A 23,818-nucleotide genomic window follows, 5' to 3' on the forward strand; every position below is an offset into this window, starting at 1 on the left:
GAATGGTGTTAGGCTAGTGGCGTTTTATACTTTTTTCGGGACTTTTCTATTTATATATAAGTTGTCGACAGTTGAGACCAATGTTGAACAATCTTTGTGCATGTCATTATTCAGTAAGGTAATTACATGGGTATATCCTATTTTTTAGTATTGGTAAGGATTGCTGTATAATTCAAACAACACATTGTGTGATGTTTTTTGGTATTAATTTAGAGCAATACAACAACCTTTAATTGAAATAACCCATTTAGCTATTAGTTTAGGAGGCAGCAAACATGTTGCTGATTAATAAAACTGCCTTATTACCCCTCTTGGGTTATGACCAGTATATATACTTGCAAATTGTAATAATAAGTTTGGTTAGAACGGAATGCTGATGTAATAACATAGCGTAGCGTTCGCGTCGTTGTGAAAACTAACATTGCTATATTTAAATATGGGCTTTAAAAAAATAGTTGGTCATTACGATGTTGGCAGCAATGACCGCACCGCCGGCGCGGGGGGTAATTACCGCTAACGGCATTACGGTTCAGACCACCATATACAGAAAACAGTAGTGCAAAGCAGCCAGTTCACTACTCCCTGCCGCCAGGCCAGAATCGACTGCTGGTCCGACGGTAGCCACTTTCGACCTGGTGGTGGAGGCCAGACCGCCGGTGGGATAATGATCCCATTTCCAGCAGGGATTTCCTGGCAGGATACCCCACCAGATAATCCCTGGCGGAAAGGATACAGGTGACAGCAATTCTCATTCCTGTCACCAGTTTGTGACACGCCAGGCCCTCCTGCCACAACACCCATCCACCCCCCAATCCTCCAGACCTGCCCCCAACCCCCACCCTGAACCCTGAAAAATTGACCCCCCATCCCTCCTCCCTCCAATCTCCCTGTTGGCCCTCCACAACCCCCCCTCACCATTCCCAAAACCCCCACCTCCGTTCATGTCCCCCTAACCTCCACATACACATGCACCCATATACTGACTTACGCACATGCATTCATACACGCAGACACACATTCCCCTACACAAACACACACACACACCCCAATGCATGCAATCACTCACTCAACACACCTCCCCCACTCGCTCCGCTTCTCTCTCAGCCACCACTTACCTGTTCTGTGCGCTGCTCCGGGAGGGAATGGGCTCCTAGGATGCTGCTCCACCAGCATCGCTGCGTCTCCATACACCGCCACGCCTATGACTGCATCATTATAGGCATGGCAATGTCTGGACTGACGTGGCTGTGAGGGTGGAGCAGCATCCTCCCCCACCACCAACCACCAGTATGGCGCCTGGTGGCTCTCACCGCCATCAATGGCAGTGAGGCTCCGGGCATCATAATCTTCCGTCGACCATCAGCATGTTTGGCTGTGGGCTCTACCGCCAAGATCAAAATGGCCGCCATAGTGTTTGCATTGTTGATAAGTATGACTATTAGCCTTTTGTTGATGTGATGCAGCTTCTTATTTCATACTAGACGCTGATATTGGATGTATTTGGCACTATTTTAACATTGGAAATAATCTCCTGAATATGGCGGATTGAAATTGAATTGAACCATTAGGTATGTGGAGCAGTTTATACCTTATGACATTTAGATAATTAAGTATGGTTTAAATGAGAGAGCAGTATTATTAAATACATTTTGCTTCTTGTTTTACCTGTGGGTATGAGTTAGAAATTATATACAATCAGATTAACTAGTCCCTGAATGTAGTGAGAATGGAAAATGAATAATTGTGGACACTATTCAGGAACATGTCTGTTACTATGCTATTTGTCATCTTATGAACATGACATCTTTTATGGTGCGCTCCATTTATTTGTGATGGTCATTAATTATAGAAGGATTTTTATACCGGGGGGTTTCCCTTTGGGTAGAGACAACTAAAATGAAAATGCTATTAATTATAATACGCCTGTTCTTATTTTCTCCTGTCTCTTGAGAATGTATTTTGTTTATATTGTATGAACAAATCAGTAATGGCCTGTTATTTTAATTGGAATAAACAAAAGAATCTCTCTTCTTCTAAATTCACCTACATCTACACCATCATTAAAGCCGAAAATTAGTTTGGTGTACAGTTTTAAAATTATTTGGTTTAGGTTTGTTCCTTATAAAGGTTGTCGGTATCATTTTTTCTTTCTTGTGTTTATATTTTTTGTTCTACCACAATTGAAGTTTTCCCTTGTCTTTGTTTATATTCACAATAAGATTTTGAGTAAATTATATGTGATACCTTGTCTAACCTTCTAGTGTCTTGTTGTAATGTACATTTGTAAATATATTTGTGGTTGTGCACACTATAATAGAATTATATATTATTGTATCACAGCACTGAAGAAGTCCTCTTTTAAGGACAAAATGCGTCGGCTGTTTCTGCTATGAATGTGTGCTGTTTTAAGAGAGAAAAAGATAAAGAGAAGACTTAACTGGATCTACATTAAAGAATTGGACTATGTAATATTGTTCATTATGGTGCACCAACATTATTCAAATTGATCGTAGTTCCTTGTTTAAAGGAGTGCTCCTTGGCAGCAGGTGTTGGTATGAGTGCACACATAAGGAATTTTTCACTGTTTACTTAATTTCTATTACAGTAGGAAATAGGGTTTAGATGCGTTGAACTATAGGCCACTGCCACTTGTTTAGAACTTACTCCAGAGTAGGCTGTCTCCTGTCCACACACGAAGGGCGGAATACCCAACTGTAATGACTCTGGATCGAGACAGGAAGGGAGAACCTCTGTGCACTTAAAAGACTTCTTTAGTATCCCCCATTTCAAAGGAACTACTGGGTATACGATCTGGACCTTAGACCCTATCACTTCAGTACACTTCTGGACCTGTGGATACCCTGCCAGGAAGAAGGTCTGCTGTGCTGTTACAAGGACTGTCACTCTGCTTGGCTGCTCCTCTAAAAGAACTGCTGTCTGGCTGAACTGATGTTCTGCCCTCCATGTCTGGCTGAGAAGAACTGGACCTCTCTTGAACCCAGGACCCAGAGTGACTCCAGGGGCCAACTGACTTGTCTCATTATTTGAAGTCTCAGGGGCACAAAAGACTTCCACCCAACCCAACTGGACTCTGCTAGGTGTCAGCCTGACCTGCCAAGTTATGCCACCCCAGTCCTGGACATCTTCAGGGACTGATGCAGCAGAACCACACATTGCCACCATTACGTGGATAGAACTGGCACATCGCTGCTATTGCACATTGCTTTTGGAACCAGCACTGCAGCAATTTCTTTGACGCAGGGCTCCTCCTTCGCCATCAACTACAGCCTCAACGACAATGCCGCACTCCACATCGCAGCCTCTGCGCTCTTCGGAATTAGCACATTGCCTTTATGTCGATGAGGTTGGCACCTGGACTCCATCGCACTACGGCTCCCATGCATTGCCACTGCTGCATGGGGAACTTCAACACATTTCCTTGACTATGTGGGGATATTTGAAGCATATCCTTGACGGCGTGGCTTGTAACCACTGCAACAGTTCTGCACTAGGGGGCTTACTTGCAATACTTTGGTGCAGGGCAGTGCCACAAGGCTTCTTTCTGCACTGCCCTCTGTCAAAAAAATGGCAGTAATGTGCTGTATCTATGAGATACAGTGCATTCCTGTCCTCTTCCACTGCACTGGCACACAATTGGCTGCAATTCACCAATGCCGGTACCCTTGCACCATGGTGCAATGGTGTCTGCGTTATAGGAATTATTGTTTATGTGCCGGAAGGGATTCCTTCCTGCACAAAAACAATCACTGGAGGCGTATTCCTCCTTCTATATGTGCTGCAGAATGCAGGACACATAGAAAGAGGAAAAACAAGGAGAAATAAAGTTGCGTTATACATCCCCTGGGGAGAAGTAGGCTTTTGATGCATTCCCATGTTTACAAATCCTTGTAAATCTAGGAATACATCAAAATCCATGGATGTTTCTTGGGAAGACCCACCCTACACACCCATGGAATGCCTCTTTGATACATAGTAAGGCACTGCAGCAACTTACACTGCAGTGCCTTACTCCATATCTACAAGGTCATGAAAAGCCATGCAAAGTGGCTTTGCATGGACTTGTAGATATGGGTCTGCAGCTTGCGCTGCCAGCGCATCAAAAAAATGACACCCGGCAGTTTAAGTTGCTTGTAAATATTCCCCTAGGACTTTAAGGTACTTTGTTTCAGCGGCTTCAACTGGGTACCTGTACCCAGCATGTGCTCAATCGCATTAGGGTGTATTTGTGACTTACCCTGATGAGGATTGGGGTTCCTGCTTGCTCAGGGAGCATACTTCTGGCAACCAGAAGCCCAATATCTAACTACCATGTAAGAAGAAATTGCATTGCAGCACATTACGGCACAAAAACATGCTGTGTGGTAGTTGTGTCATCTTTGTGTCGTGGTACATCTGATAGAAAATAAGGCAAGAAAGCAGAAAAACGCAATGCAAGGATTCCTCAAGCAGTGCAACACAGCACTGCATGAGTCCTGATAAATATGGGCCCCAGTATCTAACAACGTCTTCGGAGGCACCTTCATTCCATTTAACATGCAGAAGCCCCAAAGAGCCACTGGAGACTGCCTGGAGCTCCTAAAAGCCTCATTTTACTCCCAGGAGCAAAGAAAAGGATTGTCAGCACTACCCTAAGAGTTTTTCCCCCAATTGCGGAGAACCGCTATGGCCCTTGAAAGGAATCTTACTTCCCCCAGGTCAACCCATATTGACCCATGTGACAACCATACCTCTTCCTTTTATTTATTTGTTTGTGTTTAATACCGTATGGCCTCTTGACAGCATGGATTGCATAGATTACATAAGTAGAGGAGCAGTATGCTGGGAGGAAAAGTTGGATAGTGGTTGGTGAGAGTGAGCAACGTGGGATTGCAGTTCCTGTATGTATGTGTGAACAGGGGTTCTCAACATGTGTGAATGTTTATGTAAATTTGTGTCTGTCTGTGAGCATAAGTGTTTGCTGCATGTGTCTGTTGATCAGCCTGAGGTGATGACACTCAAATTCTGTGATAAGCACTTGAGTGGTATGGTAGTGTTAGGAATTGGGTCTCTAGTTGGCAGATTATGCACCCTGTCCTAGTAGGAACCACAATTTTAGTCACAGCAATTACACAACATAAATTAGCCTGAGCTCCCCCTCTGGTAGCTTGGCGCAGAGCAGGCAGACCTAATTTAGAAGGCAATGTGTAAAGTATTTGTGCAACACACACACAATGATCACAGGAGGTACACCACAAAAAGATTCCACACAGATGTAGAAAAATAAAGCTCATTTATCTGGTTAATTTAAGATCAGAACGATACAGATCCAAAATGTAAATGTTAAATACTTGCTTTGCAGACTCAAAATAAAACAGGGTTGATGATCCATGATGAGATTGAAGAGGTGCTGCCGGGGTCTCCTTGGCATGAGTGCGAGTTGATTCCACAGACTACGGTAATGTCCTGGTGGCGCTCCTCTGGGGGATCGGATGAGTGATACCTAGACGCAGTCACCAGGGAAGCAGGTGGGGACTGCGAGGGAACGGTGTGGCAGCCAGGTTTAGCAGTACCGCTCCTGGTGCAGGGAGAATATGGGCTGCAACAGCTACCAAGGCCACTCTGGGTGATCGAAGCTGCACACAGCAAAATTGGGCTAGGCCATTTCGGGTGATTGAAGCAATAAGCAGCAAAGTTTGGCAGAGCCGCTCCGGATGACGAAAGATGCAAGAGGCAGAGTTTAGCAAGCCGCTGGGGGTGATTGAAGTAGCAAGTGGCAAAGATTCAGCAGGGCCAATCGGGGTGATCAAACATGCAAGCTGCAGAATTTGACAAAGCCACTCAGGGTGATTGAAGTAACAAGCAGCAAAGGTTCAGGAGGGCCACTTCAGGTGATCACTGTTGCAAGGGACAGATTTTAAAAAAGCCGCTCGGGGTGATTGAAGTAGCTGGCAGCAAAGGTTAAGCAGAACTGCTCTGGGTGTTCAAAGTTGCAAGTGGCAGAGTTTGGCAAAGCCGCTCGGGGTGATTGAATTAGAGAGAGGCAAAGGTTCAGCAGGACCGCTTCGGGTGATCACAGTTGCAAGCAGCAGAGTTTGGCAAAGTCTCTTGGGTGACTTCAGTATTGCCTGGCAACGGTTCAGCAGGGCCGCTCTGGGAGATGACAGTTGCAAGCGGCAGAGTTTGCCAAAGCCGCTCAGGTTGATGGAAGCAGTTAGTGGCAAAGGTTCAGCAGGGCCGCTCCGGGTGATCAGATGCAAGCTGCAGAGTTTGGCAAAGTTACTCGGGGTGATTGAAGTAGCGAGCGGCAAAGGAAAGGAAAAGCCTCTCAGAGTCACCCTGGGTTTGGTGAACAAGTCTTGAGCTACAGGGCAGCGATCAGCAGGCAGCAGGGCGGTGCAGCAAAGCATGGCAGCAGTTCCTGGGAGCAGTCAATCCTGGCAGTGTGGCAATCCTGGCATTTAGCAGTCTTTCCTCCAGCAGCATTTCCTTGAGTACAGAAATGTACTGATTTTAGTGGGTCAAGGAGCCAGTACTTATACTAGAAAGTGCCTTTGATATGGGGGGTGATTACAAACAGATTTTGTGCAGTGCACAGGCCTCCTTTTCAGGTCAGATTTAGCTCCAGACTATCAGTAAAAGGCAATCAGCCTCTTTGTGTGTACCGGGTCACTACTCTCTGAGGTATAAGTGAGAGCCCTTCCCAACCCCCTCCCCTGGAAGACCTATCAGTATGCAGATGTGGCTGAGTATCCTGTGTTGTGGGTGTCTGAAGGGAATGCACAAGTGTAAGTGTAGCTGTCATCTAACCCAAGACAGATGAGTATTGGAGATAGGCTGTAGGCACACAGGGCAGTAAGTGCAGAGTAATCCCAAGCTCTAAACGTGGCATTTCTAAACATATACGATTTTACCAGTAAAGAAAATGTATTATTAACATTCCAATGGTACTAAACATGATGCAACTCTTTCTCTCAGATCAAGAATCACAGTTTAAAGGTTATATACGGAATTCCCAATTTTGGCCTATGAGAGGGACAGGCCTCACTGTAATGAAAAACAAATTTAGGAGTGTTTCCTTGTTGAAAACTTAAATGTATATGTCCTGCCTTTTACGTACATGGAAACCTGCCTTATGGGCTCCTTAGGGGTGACTTATATGTAAAAAAAAGAGGAGTTTAAGGCTTGACAAGAGATTTTAAATGCCAAGTTTGGGTGGCAGAGGGAATGCACACACAGGCTATGCTGTGGCAGGCCTGAGCCATGTTGCGCCTGGGGTGCCGTAAGAATCTGATGCATTCTCAGGTTTACAAAACCTTGTAAATCTGGGAATGTGTCAGCTTCCATGGATGTTGTGTGGGTACACCCACAGCAACACCTATGAAACGTCCCTTTCATGCAGAGTTATGTGTGAAAAGGGGCCATGCAAGTTGGAAAAAGTTAGGAGAAATAAGAGCATTTCTCCTTTTTAACACCAGCTTCAAAGACGTCTTATTTTTTTGGTGAAAACCCCTATCTACTATTGATTATAGAAATGGCTTTGTGTCAAACAGTGGGTGGTTGTATGTAAACATTCATGTACTACCCATGGAGTGCCCCCCTTGAGGCAAAGTAATCAAAAAGGCACAAAGAGCTGCTTTGTGTTATTTTGGGCAGTGCTGGAAAGTAAATCCAAAATTAATATTTAGTGCAGGCTTGTTTCACCTTTGTGATGTAAGCCTAGAACATAATAAGTACATCTGCCCTCTAGTATCCAACAGACACTGGGGATAGTGGGTTGGGCTTACAGCATGGCTCTGAGTCCACTGTGCGTTGCTGAAACTTATACGTAGTAGGTTCTAAGGGCAGGGTGGATGTGTGCAATGTGTGTCCAATGGCCACAGACAGGAGTGTAGCTTTTGGGGAGTGTGGGTACTACACCCCCCTAATAAATGCATTTTCTGATGAATAGTTGGGTGCAGATGTTTTCTGTCGGCATGGTGAGATGTCTGCCAGATTTCACCAGGAATTTTCACATACATTGAGAAAAAAACGCACACGCACTCTACCTCTCAGTTTTTAAAATTGTCAAAAATATTGGTAATTTTACAAAATATTATGTTTTCTCTCACTTAGTACACCTACCAATCCTCATTATTCTCTCTTTGCACTGCCCCTTAGGCCCCTCTCAAGCACCCTGCTTGTCGTATAATGTATTTAAATATTATGGCCCTCATTACAACCCTGGCGGTCGGTGTTAAAGTGGCGGTAATACCGCTAACAGGCAGGCGGTTAAAAAATTGAATCACGACCATGGCGGAAACCGCCAACACAGATAGCCACTTTAACACTTCGACCGCCACGGCGGTGTAGGAAAGTACCATCTTGCCTGGCATGTTACCCCCATATTTCACTGTATATATGTTGTTTTAGTTGTATGTGTCACTGGGACCCTGCCAGCCAGGGCCCCAGTGCTCATAAGTGTGCCCTGTATGTGTTACCTGTGTTATGACTAACTGTCTCACTGAGGCTCTGCTAACCAGAACCTCAGTGGTTATGCTCTCTCATTTCTTTCCAAATTGTCACTAACAGGCTAGTGACCAATTTCACCAATTTACATTGGCATACTGGAACACCCTTATAATTCCCTAGTATATGGTACTGAGGTACCCAGGGTATTGGGGTTCCAGGAGATCCCTATGGGCTGCAGCATTTCTTGTGCCACCCATAGGGAGCTCTGACAATTCTTACACAGGCCTGCCATTGCAGCCTGAGTGAAATAACGTCCACGTTATTTCACAGCCATTTACCACTGCACTTAAGTAACTTATAAGTCACCTATATGTCTAACTTTTACCTGGTAAAGGTTGGGTGCTAAGTTACTTAGTGTGTGGGCACCCTGGCACTAGCCAAGGTGCCCCCACATTGTTCAGGGCAAATTCCCCGGACTTTGTGAGTGCGGGGACACCATTACACGCGTGCACTATACATATGTCACTACATATGTATAGCGTCACAATGGTAACTCCGAACATGGCCATGTAACATGTCTAAGATCATGGAATTGTCACCCCAATGCCATTCTGGCATTGGGGAGACAATTCCATGATCCCCCGAGTCTCTAGTACTGTCAAACTGCCTTTCCCGGGGTTTCACTGCAGCTGCTGCCAACCCCTCAGACAGGTTTCTGCCCTCCTGGGGTCCAGCCAGGCTTGGCCCAGGAAGGCAGAACAAAGGACTTCCTCATAGAGAGGGTATTACACCCTCTCCCTTTGGAAAAAGGTGTTCAGGCAGGGGAGGAGTAGCCTCCCCCAGCCTCTGGAAATGCTTTCAAGGGCACAGATGGTGCCCATTTCTGCATACGCCAGTCTACACCGGTTCAGGGACCCCTCAGCCCTGCTCTTGTGCGAAACTGGACAAAGGAAAGGGGAGTGACCACTCCCCTGACCTGCACCTCCCCTGGGAGGTGCCCAGAGCTCCTCCAGTGTGCTCCAGACCTCTGCCATCTTGGAAACAGAGGTGCTGCTGGCACACTGGACTGCTCTGAGTGGCCAGGGCCAGCAGGTGACGTCAGAGACTCCTTCTGATAGGCTCCTTCAGGTGTTGCTAGCCTATCCTCTCTCCTAAGTAGCCAAACCCTCTTTTCTGGCTATTTAGGGTTTCTGCTTTGGGGAATTCTCTAGATAACGAATGCAAGAGCTCGTCAGAGTTCCTCTGCATCTCTCTCTTCACCTTCTGCCAAGGAATCGACTGCTGACCGCGCTGGAAGCCTGCAAAACTGCAACAAAGTAGCAAAGACGACTACTGCAACTCTGTAACGCTGATCCTGCCGCCTTCTCGACTGCTTTCCTTGTGGTGCATGCTGTGGGGGTAGTCTGCCTCCTCTCTACACTAGAAGCTCTGAAGAAATCTCCTGTGGGTCGACGGAATCGTCCCCCTGCAACCGCAGGCACCAAAGAACTGCATCACCGGTCCCCTGGGTCTCCTCTCAGCATGACGAGCGAGGTCCCTTGAATCCAGCAACTCTGTCCAAGTGACTCCCACAGTCCAGTGACTCTTCAGTCCAAGTTTGGTGGAGGTAAGTCCTTGCCTCCCCACGCCAGACTGCATTGCTGGGAACCGCGTCTTTTGCAGCTACTCCGGCCTCTGTGCACTTCCGGCAGAAATCCTTTGTGCACAGCCAAGCCTGGGTCCACGGCACTCTAACCTGCATTGCACGACCTCCTGAGTTGTCCTACGGCGGCGTGGGACTCCTTTGTGCAACTTCGGGTGAGCACCGTTTCACTCCTCTTTGTAGTGCCTGTTCCGGCACTTCTGCGGGTGCTGCCTGCTTCTGAGAGGGCTCCTTCTCCTGCTGGGCATCTTCTCTGTCCCCTGACTCAATTGGCGACATCCTGGTCCCTCGTGGGCCACAGCAGCATCCAAAAACCCTAACCGCACGACTTGCAGCTAGCAAGGCTTGGTTGCGGTCTTTCTTCAGGAAAACACTTCTGCACAACTCTCCACGGCGTGGGACATCCATCCTCCAAAGGGGAAGTTTCTAGCCCTTGTCGTTCCTGCAGAATTCTCAGCTTCTACTGTCCAGTAGCAGCTTCTTTGCACCCACAGCTGGCATTTCCTGGGCATCTGCCCACTCTTGACTTGGTCGTGACTTTTGGACTTGGTCCCCTTGTTCCACAGGTACCCTCGTCTGGAAATCCATCGTTGTTGCATTGCTGGTTTGGGTCTTTCCTGCAGAATTCCCCTATCACGACTTCTGTGCTCTTTGGGGAACTTTAGTGCACTTTGCACTCACTTATCAGGGTCTTGGGGTGGGCTATTTTTCTAACCCTCACTGTTTTCTTACAGTCCCAGCGACCCTCTACAAGGTCACATAGGTTTGGGGTCCATTTGTGGTTCGCATTCCACTTTTGGATTATATGGTTTGTGTTGCCCCTATCCCTATGTGTCCCCATTGCATCCTATTGTAACTATACATTGTTTGCACTGTTTTCTAATACTATACTGCATATTTTTGGTATTGTGTACATATATCTTGTGTATATTTGCTATCCTCATACTGAGGGTACTCACTGAGATACTTTTGGCATATTGTCATAAAAATAAAGTACCTTTATTTTTAGTATATCTGTGTATTGTGTTTTCTTATGATATTGTGCATATGACACTAGTGGTACTGTAGGAGCTTCACTCGTCTCCTAGTTCAGCCTAAGCTGCTCTGCTAAGCTACCATTATCTATCAGCTTAAGCTGCTAGACACCCTATACACTAATAAGGGATACCTGGGCCTGGTGCAAGGTGTAAGTACCCCTTGGTACTCACTACAAGCCAGTCCAGCCTCCTACATTGGTTGTGCAGCGGTGGGATAAGTACTTTGTAACTACTTACCACTTTTGTCATTGTACTTTTCATAAGAGAAAAATATACAAAACAAGTTCAGTTTATGTACACCTAACCAAAAAGTTTTGCTTTTCTTTTCTCACTTCTTTTCTAAAGTGCTGAAAAGTATCTCTAAACTTTCTAAAAAGTTCTTAAAAAGTTTTAAAAGTTTTTTTTCTGTCTTTCCAAAAAGTTCTGAAAAACTTTTTTCTCACTTTTTCTATCCCTTAAACACTTTCTAAAATGTCTGGCACAGGCCAAACTGTTGATCTGTCCAAACTTGCTTATGATCACCTTAACTGGAAAGGAGCAAGGAGTCTCTGCATAGAAAGAGGTTTAAGTGTAAGGAAGAATCCCTCTAGAGAACTGTTGGTTAAGATGCTTGTTGAACAAGATAAAGCCAGAGGTGGCACTTCTGGTGAAAAATTAGCTGATGGTTCCCACTCTGATTCTGGGGCACCCCTAGCAAAAGATGTGGGAGGGAAGATTTCCAGCCTGCCCCCTAGCAAGCCACCTAGCATGGCTGGTACTGATGTAGAGTCACATCATACTGATAGTGTTGTCTCACATCACAGTAAGAGTATCCCTTCTCATCATAGTAGAAGTGCTGTTTCTGTTAGCCAAGTTGTTAAGGTGCCATCTGTTAGGAACAGGTCTCCTTCTGTTCATTCTCACCATACTTCTGTTTCAAGGAATGACCTACCCACCCACCCTGATGACAGAGTGTTAGAAAGGGAGCTCAATAGATTGAGAGTGGAACAAACCAGACTGAAGCTCAAAAAGCAACAGCTGGATTTGGATAGACAGTCCTTAGAAGTGGAAAGAGAAAGACAGATATTGGGTTTAGAAACCCATGGTGGCAGCAGCAGTATTCCCCATAGTCATCCTGCAAAAGAGCATGATTCTAGGAATCTGCACAAGATAGTTCCCCCTTATAAGGAGGGGGATGACATTAACAAGTGGTTTGCTGCACTTGAGAGGGCCTGTGTTGTACAGGATGTCCCTCAAAGGTAGTGGGCTGCTATCCTATGGCTATCATTTAGTGGAAAGGGTAGGGATAGGCTCCTTACTGTAAAAGAAAGTGATGCCAATAATTTTGCAGTTCTTAAGAATGCACTCCTAGATGGTTATGGCTTAACCACTGAACAGTACAGGATGAAGTTCAGAGAAACCAAAAAGGAGTCTTCACAAGACTGGGTAGACTTTGTTGACCATTCAGTGAAGGCCTTGGATGGGTGGTTACATGGCAGTAAATTTACTGATTATAAAAGCCTGTATAACTTAATCCTGAGAGAGCATATACTTCATAACTGTGTGTCTGATTTGTTGCACCAGTACCTGGTGGACTCTGATCTGACCTCTCCCCAAGAATTGGGAAAGAAGGCAGACAAATGGGTCAGAACAAGGGTGAACAGAAAAGTTCATACAGGGGGTGACAAAGATGGCAAGAAGAAGGATGGTAAGTCTTCTGACAAGGGTGGGGACAAATCTAAAAATGAGTCTTTATCAGGCCCACAAAAACACTCTGGTGGGGGTGGTGGGTCCAAATCCTCTTCAAATCAAAACAAATAAAAGAAACCATGGTGCTATTTATGTAAAATAAAAGGCCATTGGACAACAGATCCCAGTTGTCCAAAGAAAAGCACCAAGCCTCCTACCACTACAACCCCTACTGCTACACCTAGTGTCCCTACTAATAGCAGTGGTGGTGGGAGCAAACCTACTAATAGCCAATCCAAGGGAGTAGCTGGGCTCACTTTTGGTAACTTAGTTGGGGTTGGTCTTGTTAGGGAGACCACAGAGGCTGTGTTAGTCTCTTAGGGGGCTATTGATTTAGCCACCTTAGTTGCTTGTCCCCTTAACATGGATAAGTACAAGCAACTACCCCTAATAAATGGTGTTGAGGTTCAGGCCTACAGGGACACAGGTGCCAGTGTTACAATGGTAATAGAGAAACTGGTCCACCCTGAACAACACCTACTTGGTCACCAGTACCAAGTAACTGATGCTCACAACAACACACTTAGCCACCCCATGGCTGTTGTAAATCTCAACTGGGGGGGGGGAGTTACTGGTCCAAAGAAAGTTGTGGTTGCCTCAGATTTACCTGTAGACTGTCTACTTGGAAATGATTTAGAGACATCAGCTTGGTCAGCTGTGGAGTTGGAGGCCCATGCAGCAATGCTGGGCATCCCAGGGCATATTTTTGCTTTAACCAGGGCTCAGGCCAAAAATCAAAAAGGACAGGGTGACTTGGATCCTGGAAGAATGGACCAAGTGCTCCCTAAAGCTAGGGCTAGTGGAAGTAAAGCACTACCTACTATCCCTCCCTCTACAGTGGATTCTTCTTCTGAGGAAGAAGAATTTCCACCCTGTGCAGAACCTACACCAGAGGAGCTGGAAGCAGACACTGCTGAGCTTTTGGGTGAAGGGGGGCCTGCCAGGGAGGAGCTGAGTGTGGCACAGCAAACCTGTCCCACACTAGAGGGTCTAAGGCAGCAAGCTGTCAAACAAGCAAATGGGGATGCCAGTGACTCTCACAGAGTTTACTGTGAGGACAACCTCTTGTACACTGAAGCAAGGGATCCAAAACCTGGAGCTGCCAGGAGATTGGTGATTCCTCAGGAGTACAGAAAGTTCCTCCTAACTCTAGCCCACGACATTCCCTTAGCTGGACATTTGGGGAAAATGAAAACTTGGGACAGGCTTGTCCCCTTGTTTCATTGGCCTAGAATGTCAGAGGACACAAAGGAATTTTGTGAGTCCTGTGAAACCTGTCAAGCCAGTGGCAAGACAGGTGGCACTCCAAAGGCACCCCTTATTCCACTACCTGTGGTTGGGGTTCCCTTTGAAAGGGTAGGGGTTGACATAGTTGGCCCCCTTGACCCTCCTACTGCTTCAGGCAATAGGTTTATCTTGGTGGTAGTGACCATGCCACCAGATATCCTGAAGCAATTCCTCTAAGGACCACTACAGCTCCTGCAGTGGCAAAGGCCCTCCTGGGAATCTTTTCCAGGGTGGGCTTCCCAAAAGAGGTGGTATCAGACAGGGGAAACAATTTCATGTCTGCTTACTTAAAGGCCATGTGGAAGGAGTGTGGTGTTACATACAAGTTCACTACACCCTATCATCCACAAACAAATGGACTGGTGGAGATATTTAACAAAACTCTCAAAGGCATGATTATGGGACTCCCTGAAAAACTCCGCAGGAGATGGGATATCCTGTTACCTTGCCTCCTTTTTGCTTACAGGGAGGTACCCCAAAAAGGAGTGGGCTTCAGCCCCTTTGAACTCCTATTTGGACACCCTGTGAGAGGTCCTCTAACACTTGTTAAGGAGGGTTGGGAACAACCTTTAAAAGCTCTCCAAAGCAAGAGATAGTGGACTATGTACTTGGCCTCAGATCAAGGATGGCTGAGTACATGAAAAAGGCCAGTAAAAACCTTCAGGCCAGCCAAGAGCTCCAAAAGCAATGGCATGACCAGAAGGCTGTTTTGGTCCAGTACCAACCAGGGCAGAAAGTGTGGATCTTGGAGCCTGTGGCCCCAAGAGCACTCCAAGATAAATGGAGTGGACCCCACACAATTGTTGAGAAAAAGGGTGAAGTCACCTACTTAGTTGACTTAGGCACTGCCAGGAGTCCCCTTAGGGTGCTCCATGTCAATCGCCTGAAACCCTACTATGACAGGGCTGATCTCACCCTGCTTATGAAAACAGATGAGGGACAGGAAGAAGAGAGTGACCCTCTCCCTGATCTCTTCTCTTCCACAGAACAAGATTCTCTAGTGGTAGGTGTAGTACTGGCAGATTGTCTTACTGCTGAGCAGAAAGACCACTGCATAATTCTCCTGGGTCAGTTTTCTGAACTCTTCTCTACTGTGCCAGGCACCACTTCTTGGTGTGAGCACACTATAGATACTGGAGACAGCTTGCCTGTCAAAAGTAAGATCTATAGGCAGCCTGACCATGTCAGAGACTACATAAAACAAGAAGTGCAGAAAATGCTTGAACTAGGAGTGGTTGAGCACTCTGAAAGTCCATGGGCCTCTCCTGTGGTACTTGTACCAAAACCTCATTCCAAAGATGGAAAGAAGGAAATGCGGTTTTGTGTTGACTATAGAGGTCTCAACCAAGTAACCAAAACTGATGCTCACCCTATACCCAGGGCAGATGAGCTCATAGATACACTGGCATCTGCCAAGTATCTAAGCACTTTTGACTTGACTGCAGGGTATTGGCAGATCAAATTATCAGAAGATGCAAAAGAAAAAACTGCATTTTCCACCATTGGAGGCCATTCCCAATTCACAGTAATGCCTTTTGGATTGAAAAATGCACCTGCCACTTTTCAAAGGTTGGTGAATACAGTCTTGCAAGGGCTGGAAGCTTTTAGTGCAGCATATCTAGATGATATAGCTGTCTTTAGCTCCAGCTGGGATGATCACCTGGTCCACCTATGGAAAGTTTTGGAGGCCCTGCAAAAGGCAGGCCTCACTATCAAGGCTTCAAAGTGCCAGATAGGGCAGGGGAAGGTGGTTTATCTGGGACACCTGGTAGGTGGAGAACAGATTGCACCACTTCAGCGGAAAATCCAAACTATTATAGATTCGGTTCCCCCTACAACTCAGACCCAGGTGAGAGCCTTCTTAGGCCTCACTGGGTATTACAGGAGGTTCATAAAGAACTATGGCTCCATTGCAGCCCCTCTTAATGACCTCACATCAAAGAAAATGCCTAAAAAGGTATTGTGGACAGCTAGCTGTCAGAAAGCTTTTGAGGAGCTGAAGCAGGCCATGTGCTCTGCACCTGTCCTGAAAAGCCCCTGTTACTCCAAAAAATTCATTGTCCAAACTGATGCATCTGAATTAGGGGTAGGGGCAGTCCTTTCACAACTTAATTCTGAGGGCCAGGATCAACCTGTTGCTTTTATCAGCAGGAGGTTGACCCCTAGAGAAAAGCGTTGGTCTGCCATAGAGAGGGAGGCCTTTGATGTGGTCTGGGCACTGAAGAAGTTGAGGCCATACCTGTTTGGCACTCACTTCATTGTTCAGACAGACCACAAACCTCTACTTTGGCTAAAACAAATGAAAGGTGAAAATCCTAAATTGTTGAGGAGGTCTATATCCCTACAGGGAATGGACTATGCAGTGGAACATAGACCTGGGAGTACCCACTCCAATGCAGATGGACTCTCCAGATATTTCCACTTAGACAATGAAGACTCATCAGGTCATGGCTAGTCTTATTGTCCTTCGTTTGGTGGGGGGTTGTGTAGGAAAGTACCATCTTGCCTGGCATGTTACCCCCATATTTCACTGTATATATGTTGTTTTAGTTGTATGTGTCACTGGGACCCTGCCAGCCAGGGCCCCAGTGCTCATAAGTGTGCCCTGTATGTGTTACCTGTGTTATGACTAACTGTCTCACTGAGGCTCTGCTAATCAGAACCTCAGTGGTTATGCTCTCTCATTTCTTTCAAATTGTCACTAACAGGCTAGTGACCAATTTTACCAATTTACATTGGCATACTGGAACACCCTTATAATTCCCTAGTATATGGTACTGAGGTACCCAGGGTATTGGGGTTCCAGGAGATCCCTATGGGCTGCAGCATTTCTTTTGCCACCCATAGGGAGCTCTGACAATTCTTACACAGGCCTGCCACTGCAGCCTGAGTGAAATAACATCCACGTTATTTCACAGCCATTTTACACTGCACTTAAGTAACTTATAAGTCACCTATATGTCTAACCTTTACCTGGTAAAGGTTGGGTGCTAAGTTACTTAGTGTGTGGGCACCCTGGCACTAGCCAAAGCGCCCCCACATTGTTCAGGGCCAATTCCCCGGACTTTGTGAGTGCGGGGACACCATTACACGCGTGCACTACATATAGGTCACTACCTATGTGTAGCTTCACAATGGTAACTCCGAATATGGCTATGTAACATGTCTAAGATCATGGAATTGCCCCCTCTATGCCATGCTGGCATTGTTGGTACAATCCCATGATCCCACGGGTCTGTAGCACAGACCTGGGTACTGCCAAACTGCCTTTTCAGGGGTTTCACTGCAGCTGCTGCTGCTGCCAACCCCTCAGACAGGTTTCTGCCCTCCTGGGGTCCAGCCAGGCTTGGCCCAGGAAGGCAGATAAAGGACTTCCTCAGAGAGAGGGTATGACACCCTCTCCCTTTGGAAAAAGGTGTTCAGGCAGGGGAGGAGTAGCCTCCCCCAGCCTCTGGAAATGCTTTCATGGGCACAGATGGTGCCCGTTTCTGCATAAGCCAGTCTACACCGGTTCAGGGACCCCTCAGCCCTGCTCTGGCGCGAAACTGGACAAAGGAAAGGGGAGTGACCACTCCCCTGACCTGCACCTCCCCTGGGAGGTGCCCAGAGCTCCTCCAGTGTGCTCCAGACCTCTGCCATCTTGGAAACAGAGGTGCTGCTGGCACACTGGACTGCTCTGAGTGGCCAGGGCCAGCAGGTGACGTCAGAGACTCCTTCTGATAGGCTCCTTCAGGTGTTGCTAGCCTATCCTCTCTCCTAAGAAGCCAAACCCTTTTTTCTGGCTATTTAGGGTCTCTGCTTTGGGGAATTCTCTAGATAACGAAAGCAAGAGCTCGTCAGAGTTCCTCTGCATCTCTCTCTTCACCTTCTGCCAAGGAATCGACTGCTGACCGCGCTGGAAGCCTGCAAAACTGCAACAAAGTAGCAAAGACGACTACTGCAACTCTGTAACGCTGATCCTGCCGCCTTCTCGACTGCTTTCCTGGTGGTGCATGCTGTGGGGGTAGTCTGCCTCCTCTCTGCACTAGAAGCTCCGAAGAAATCTCCCGTGGGTCGATGGAATCGTCCCCCTGCAACCGCAGGCACCAAAGAACTGCATCACCGGTCCCCTGGGTCTCCTCTCAGCACGACGAGCGAGGTCCCTTGAATCCAGCAACTCTATCCAAGTGACTCCCACAGTCCAGTGACTCTTCAGTCCAAGTTTGGTGGAGGTAAGTCCTTGCCTCCCCACGCCAGACTGCATTGCTGGGAACCGTGTCTTTTGCAGCTACTCCGGCCTCTGTTCACTTCCGGTGGAAATCCTTTGTGCACAGCCAAGCCTGGGTCCACGGCACTCTAACCTGCATTGCACGACCTCCTGAGTTGTCCTCCGGCGGCGTGGGACTCCTTTGTGCAACTTCGGGTGAGCACCGTTTCACTCCTCTTCGTAGTGCCTGTTCTGGCATTTCTGCGGGTGCTGCCTGCTTCTGAGAGGGCTCCTTGTCCTGCTGGGCGCCCCGTCTGTCCCCTGACGCAATTGGCGACATCCTGGTCCCTCCTGAGCCACAGCAGCATCCAAAAACCCTAACCGCATGACTTGCAGCTAGCAAGGCTTGTTTGCGGTCTTTCTCCAGGAAAACACTTCTGCACGACTCTCCACGGCGTGGGACATCCATCCTCTAAAGGGGACGTTTCTAGCCCTTGTCATTCCTGCAGAATCCTCAGCTTCTACTGTCCAGTAGCAGCTTTGCACCCACAGCTGGCATTTCCTGGGCATCTGCCCTCTCTCGACTTGGTCGTGACTTTTGGACTTGGTCCCCTTGTTCCACAGGTACCCTCGTCTGGAAATCCATTGTTGTTGCATTGCTGGTTTTGGTCTTTCCTGCAGAATTCCCCTATCACGACTTCTGTGCTCTTTGGGGAACTTTAGTGCACTTTGCACTCACTTTTCAGGGTCTTGGGGTGGGCTATTTTTCTAACCCTCACTGTTTTCTTACAGTCCCAACGACCCTCTACAAGGTCACATAGGTTTGGGGTCCATTCGTGGTTCGCATTCCACTTCTAGAGTATATGGTTTGTGTTGCCCCTATCCCTATGTGTCCCCATTACATCCTATTGTAACTATACATTGTTTGCACTGTTTTCTAATACTATACTGCATATTTTTGGTATTGTGTACATATATCTTGTGTATATTTGCTATCCTCATACTGAGGGTACTCACTGAGATACTTTTGGCATATTGTCATAAAAATAAAGTACCTTTATTTTTAGTATATCTGTGTATTGTGTTTTCTTATGATATTGTGCATATGACACTAGTGGTACTGTAGGAGCTTCACTCGTCTCCTAGTTCAGCCTAAGCTGCTCTGCTAAGCTACCATTATCTATCAGCCTAAGCTGCTAGACACCCTATACACTAATAAGGGATACCTGGGCCTGGTGCAAGGTGTAAGTACACCTTGGTACTCACTACAAGCCAGTCCAGCATCCTACACTGCGTTTGTGTACTTTAGGAGGAGGGCTGACAGACACACTGGGAGAGGACACAGGGGATGTGTGAATGGTAGTAGGGGTGGTGTTTGCATGTGAGCGGTGTGTAGTGATGGGTGTGCTGGTGATGGAGGTAGTGGCTAATGATGTAGTGCATGCAGGTGTGATTGGAGACGAGACTGGGAGGGAGGTGGAGGACGTGGAGGAGGGGGACACAGTAGAGGCAGTGGATGTTGGTGTGTCTGCATGGGTATGCTGCTTGTATGAGTGCCTGTGGGATGTGTGGTGCTTATGTTTTCCTGAGCCACTTTTGTGTGTCGATGTGTGTGCATGCTGTTCGGAAGGTGTGCTTGTGATAGGCTGAGGTAGAGGGGATTGGGGCTGGGCAGTGGAAGTTGGAGGGGGAGGTTGGACACAGGGGCAATGGCTGACATCAGTGCTGAGTCCAGAGCCTGAAATGCTCTCTGTTGGGCCACCACGCCAGAATAAATGCCCTCCAGGTATGCATTTGTTTGCTGCAAATGCCTCTCGACACCCTGGATGACATTCAGAATGGTTGACTGCCCAACAGTGAGGGATCTCAGGAGCTCAATAGCCTCCTCACTGAGGGCAGCAGGGCTGACTGGGCAGGGCCTGAGGTGCCTGGGGCGAAGGAGATGCCCACCCTCCTGGGTGAAAGGGCACGGGAAACACGCTGAGGGGCTGCTGGGACGGCGGTGCTGGTAGAGGGGGTGGCGGCTGTATCTGTTGTTGTGGTGGGCACAGAGGTGCCCGCCACCGCAAGGGAGCTCCCATCAGAGGAGGAGTCGCTGTCCCTGTGTCCCCTCTTGTCCCCGTCGTGGAGCTCCCCTTGCCCTCCGTCCCACTGGTGCCTTCAGACTCCGTGGATTCACCCTCCAGGGCCATTTGGGATGCGGCTCCCTCCGTCGCCGGTGCCTCTGCTCCTCCGCCAGATGATGCTAATGCACACAAGGACCGGGTGACAAAACAAGAAGGGGGGAGAGACAGAGGAGACACATGGTCAATTCCAGCAACACCACTACTGTTGGCGGACACAACACACAGGGAGCAGCCCTATGCACTAGGCCATGCACTTGCAGTTAGTAACAAAATCACCTGCCCATGGGGTACTATGCCTAACACCATTTGTTGCACACCTGGAACCCACAGGAGTCTGACTAGTTGTAGATGCCCACTTACACTATTGGGGTTGGAGTGCCTCAGAGCCTGCTTAACAAGGGACCTACCCTACCAAGTTCGCCCTGGCCTAGGGGAACCCACAGCCCAAATCCCCCACCCAGACACTTTGTAAAGCGCACAGAGTCAGCTGAATGACACTGTACTCACCCCTTTGTGGCTGCTGTGATGCACTCAAGCGCCCATCCAACTTTGGATATGCCACCGCCAGAATCCGGAACATCAGGGGGCTCATGGTGCGACGGGAACCCCTTCCACGTTGGGAGGCCAGCCCCAGCTGGGCCTCCGCCATCTTCTTGCTCCAGCGGCGCAGTTCCTCCCATCTCTTGCGGCGGTAGGTGCTCTGTCTATGGTAGACCCCCAGGGTCCGCACTTCCTTGGCGATGGCACGCCAAATACCCTTCTTCTGGTGGGAGCTGACCTAGAGGAAAGGTACAGGATGAAAGGAAATTACTCTCCCATCCGGGCCATCATACTCATTGACCACCAGTTCCCACCCATGCCCTGACATACATACACTCACCATCCTCACATACAGGCCTCAGACCCCCCCACACACATGTATCTTCCATCCACACCACTCCAAACAGGCATTGCCCACGCATCATGCTCACAGTGTACTCACCTGTTTGTCTGGAGGACAGTAGAGTAGCATGTACTGGGGGAGGACCCCATCCACCAGTTTGTCCAACTCCTCTGAGGTGAAGGCAGGGGGCCTTTCCCCCGACACATGATCCATTGTCGCTTCCAGACTGAGGTCACAGCAGCACTTGCAGTGTAGGTCCTCTCCTGTTGAAGGTCAGGTATCAAGTGAGTGAAGCAATAGAAAATGTCGGTCACGTCTGCGGTGGTGCGTACCGTCACCGCTGGAGTACATCGTCATTGGCTCCCGGAACCCATAGGGCCCAATGATAACCAATGCTAAATTGCGCGGCGGTCTTTGACTGCCTACAGCGACACTGCACAACGCCAGTGCAGTTGCCTCATTTCCCCTTCTCCCTCCTTACAGGTCAGGCAGCCGCCATTTCAGGGGGGCACATGGCATGGCACCTAACTGCGTCACAGCACTATTTGACTGATATACAGACAAACAACCCCACACACGGATTTACTCACATTACTGAAAACACACTTGTGCAAACTATGTGGTACATAACCCTCTGCTCACCATTCTCCTCCATAGGGCACATCCGCTGGGGCAGATGATGAGAAGGCGTCATCCTCCGGTGTACAGACCGCTGGTGGACCTGTCGACAATGGAAGACAGACACATCATTATCACCTACAGACTTGATTATTCCACAATCCAAGAACTGTGTGCACAATTGGAGCCAGACCTGATGTCAGCTATCCGCCATCCCACAGGAATACCCCCTCTAGTGCAGGTCCTGTCAGTGCTCCATTTCCTGGCAAGTGGCTCCTTTCAAACTACAGTGGCCATGGCATCAGGGATGTCTCAGCCAATGTTTTCTGAAGTGTTGACCAGAGTGTTGTCAGCCCTGCTGAAACACATGCGCAACTACATCGTTTTCCCCCAGGTGGAGGATTTGCCCACAGTGAAGGCTGACTTTTATGCCCTGGGACATATCCCCAACATCATTGGTGCCATTGATGGTACACATGTGGCATTTGTCCCACCACACAGAAATGAACAAGTGTGCAGAAATCGAAAAATCTACCATTCTATGAATGTGCAGATAATGTGTTTGGCAGACCAGTTCATCTCTCATGTGAATGGCAAGTATCCTGACTCTGTGCCTGACGCTTACATTTTGAGGGATAGCAGTATCCCTTATGTGATGGGCCAACTCCAGAGGCACCGGGTGTGGCTAATAGGTGAGCCCAAGGTCCCCACACAGTATGAATGGGTGTCTGAGTATGGGGTAGTCCCTAGGGGTTAGTGTGTGTCTAACAGATATCCCTAGACATTTGCAGGTGACTCTGGTTACCCCAGCCTCTCATGGCTACGGACCCCAGTGAGGAATGCCAGGACAAGGGCAGAGGAACGCTACAATGAGGCACATGGGTGAACTAGGCGTATTATTGAGAGGACGTTCGGCCTCCTGAAGGCTAGATTCCGGTGCCTCCATCTAACAGGTGGCTTCCTATATTACTCACTGAATAAGGTGTGCTAGATCATCGTATCATGCTGCATGTTGCACAACCTGGCATTGCGATGCCAGGTGCCTTTTCTGCAGGAGGATGGCCCTCATGATGGTCTTGTGGCAGCTGTGGAGCCTGTGGACAGTGAGGAAGAGGAGGCAGAGGAAGAAGGTATTGACAACCGAGCTAACGTCATCATGCAGTACTTCCAATGACACACAGGTAAGAGACTGCCACTGCTCCTATCATATCTGACTACTGTAGGACATTGTATGAGTCAGCCTCTTAACCCCCTGTCTATGGACACTGACAGTTCACTTTGGCTTTTCATTTCACAGATCTGGGTACCTCATTCTGCCTTCTGCTATATTTATTGCTGCCCAACAACTGTCATACAATGTTATGAGGAAATGAACATTTACATTGATATTAGTGGATGATGTAATTATACATTTGTGAAAGAACAGACTGACTCCTGATTGGTTTGTGATTCAAGGGTGTTTATTTATCGGCTAATGTGTATAGGGGAATGTGGAAGGGGCTGGGGTGATGGTGGAGGAAGGTCCATAGTAGAGTCCAGTCTCTTGGTAGCACTGGTGCATTGTCCAATGGGGCATAGGAAGGGGAGCAATGTCAGTTCCAGGAGGGACAGGGTGACAGAGTGGGACAGGAGAGTGACATTCAGGAGAGTCTTATTTCCTGGCGGGGGTCTTGGCAATGTTCTCTGTCTTCTGCCTGTATCGCAGGGACTGTTTGTGGGGTGTTTCTCCTTCTGCAGGGGATGGGGTGCTGGTGGCCTGTTGGTCCTATGGCGGGGCCTCCTGTCCACTAGCGCCGGCGGGCGTGGAAGGCTGTTCATCGGTTGGGCTAGTGTCAGGGGCCCGGTGGTATGCCACTGTCTCCC

At 48.0% G+C, this 23,818-nt stretch overlaps 1 protein-coding gene across 1 annotated transcript in view; it reads left to right on the forward strand.

The window, feature by feature from the left end:
- Nucleotides 1-1,479: 1,479 nt before the first annotated feature.
- The window catches only part of LOC138297663 (endogenous retrovirus group PABLB member 1 Env polyprotein-like), a 40,896-nt gene continuing 18,557 nt past the window's right edge, over nucleotides 1,480-23,818 (forward strand). Inside the window, exon 1 of the mRNA XM_069236818.1 lies at nucleotides 1,480-1,568. The gene's annotated coding sequence lies outside the window, so the exon portion shown is untranslated. The remainder of the gene's footprint in view (nucleotides 1,569-23,818) is intronic.

The sequence above is a fragment of the Pleurodeles waltl genome, chromosome 1_2, assembly GCF_031143425.1.
Source record: "Pleurodeles waltl isolate 20211129_DDA chromosome 1_2, aPleWal1.hap1.20221129, whole genome shotgun sequence".
In the NCBI taxonomy this organism is placed as follows: domain Eukaryota; kingdom Metazoa; phylum Chordata; class Amphibia; order Caudata; family Salamandridae; genus Pleurodeles; species Pleurodeles waltl.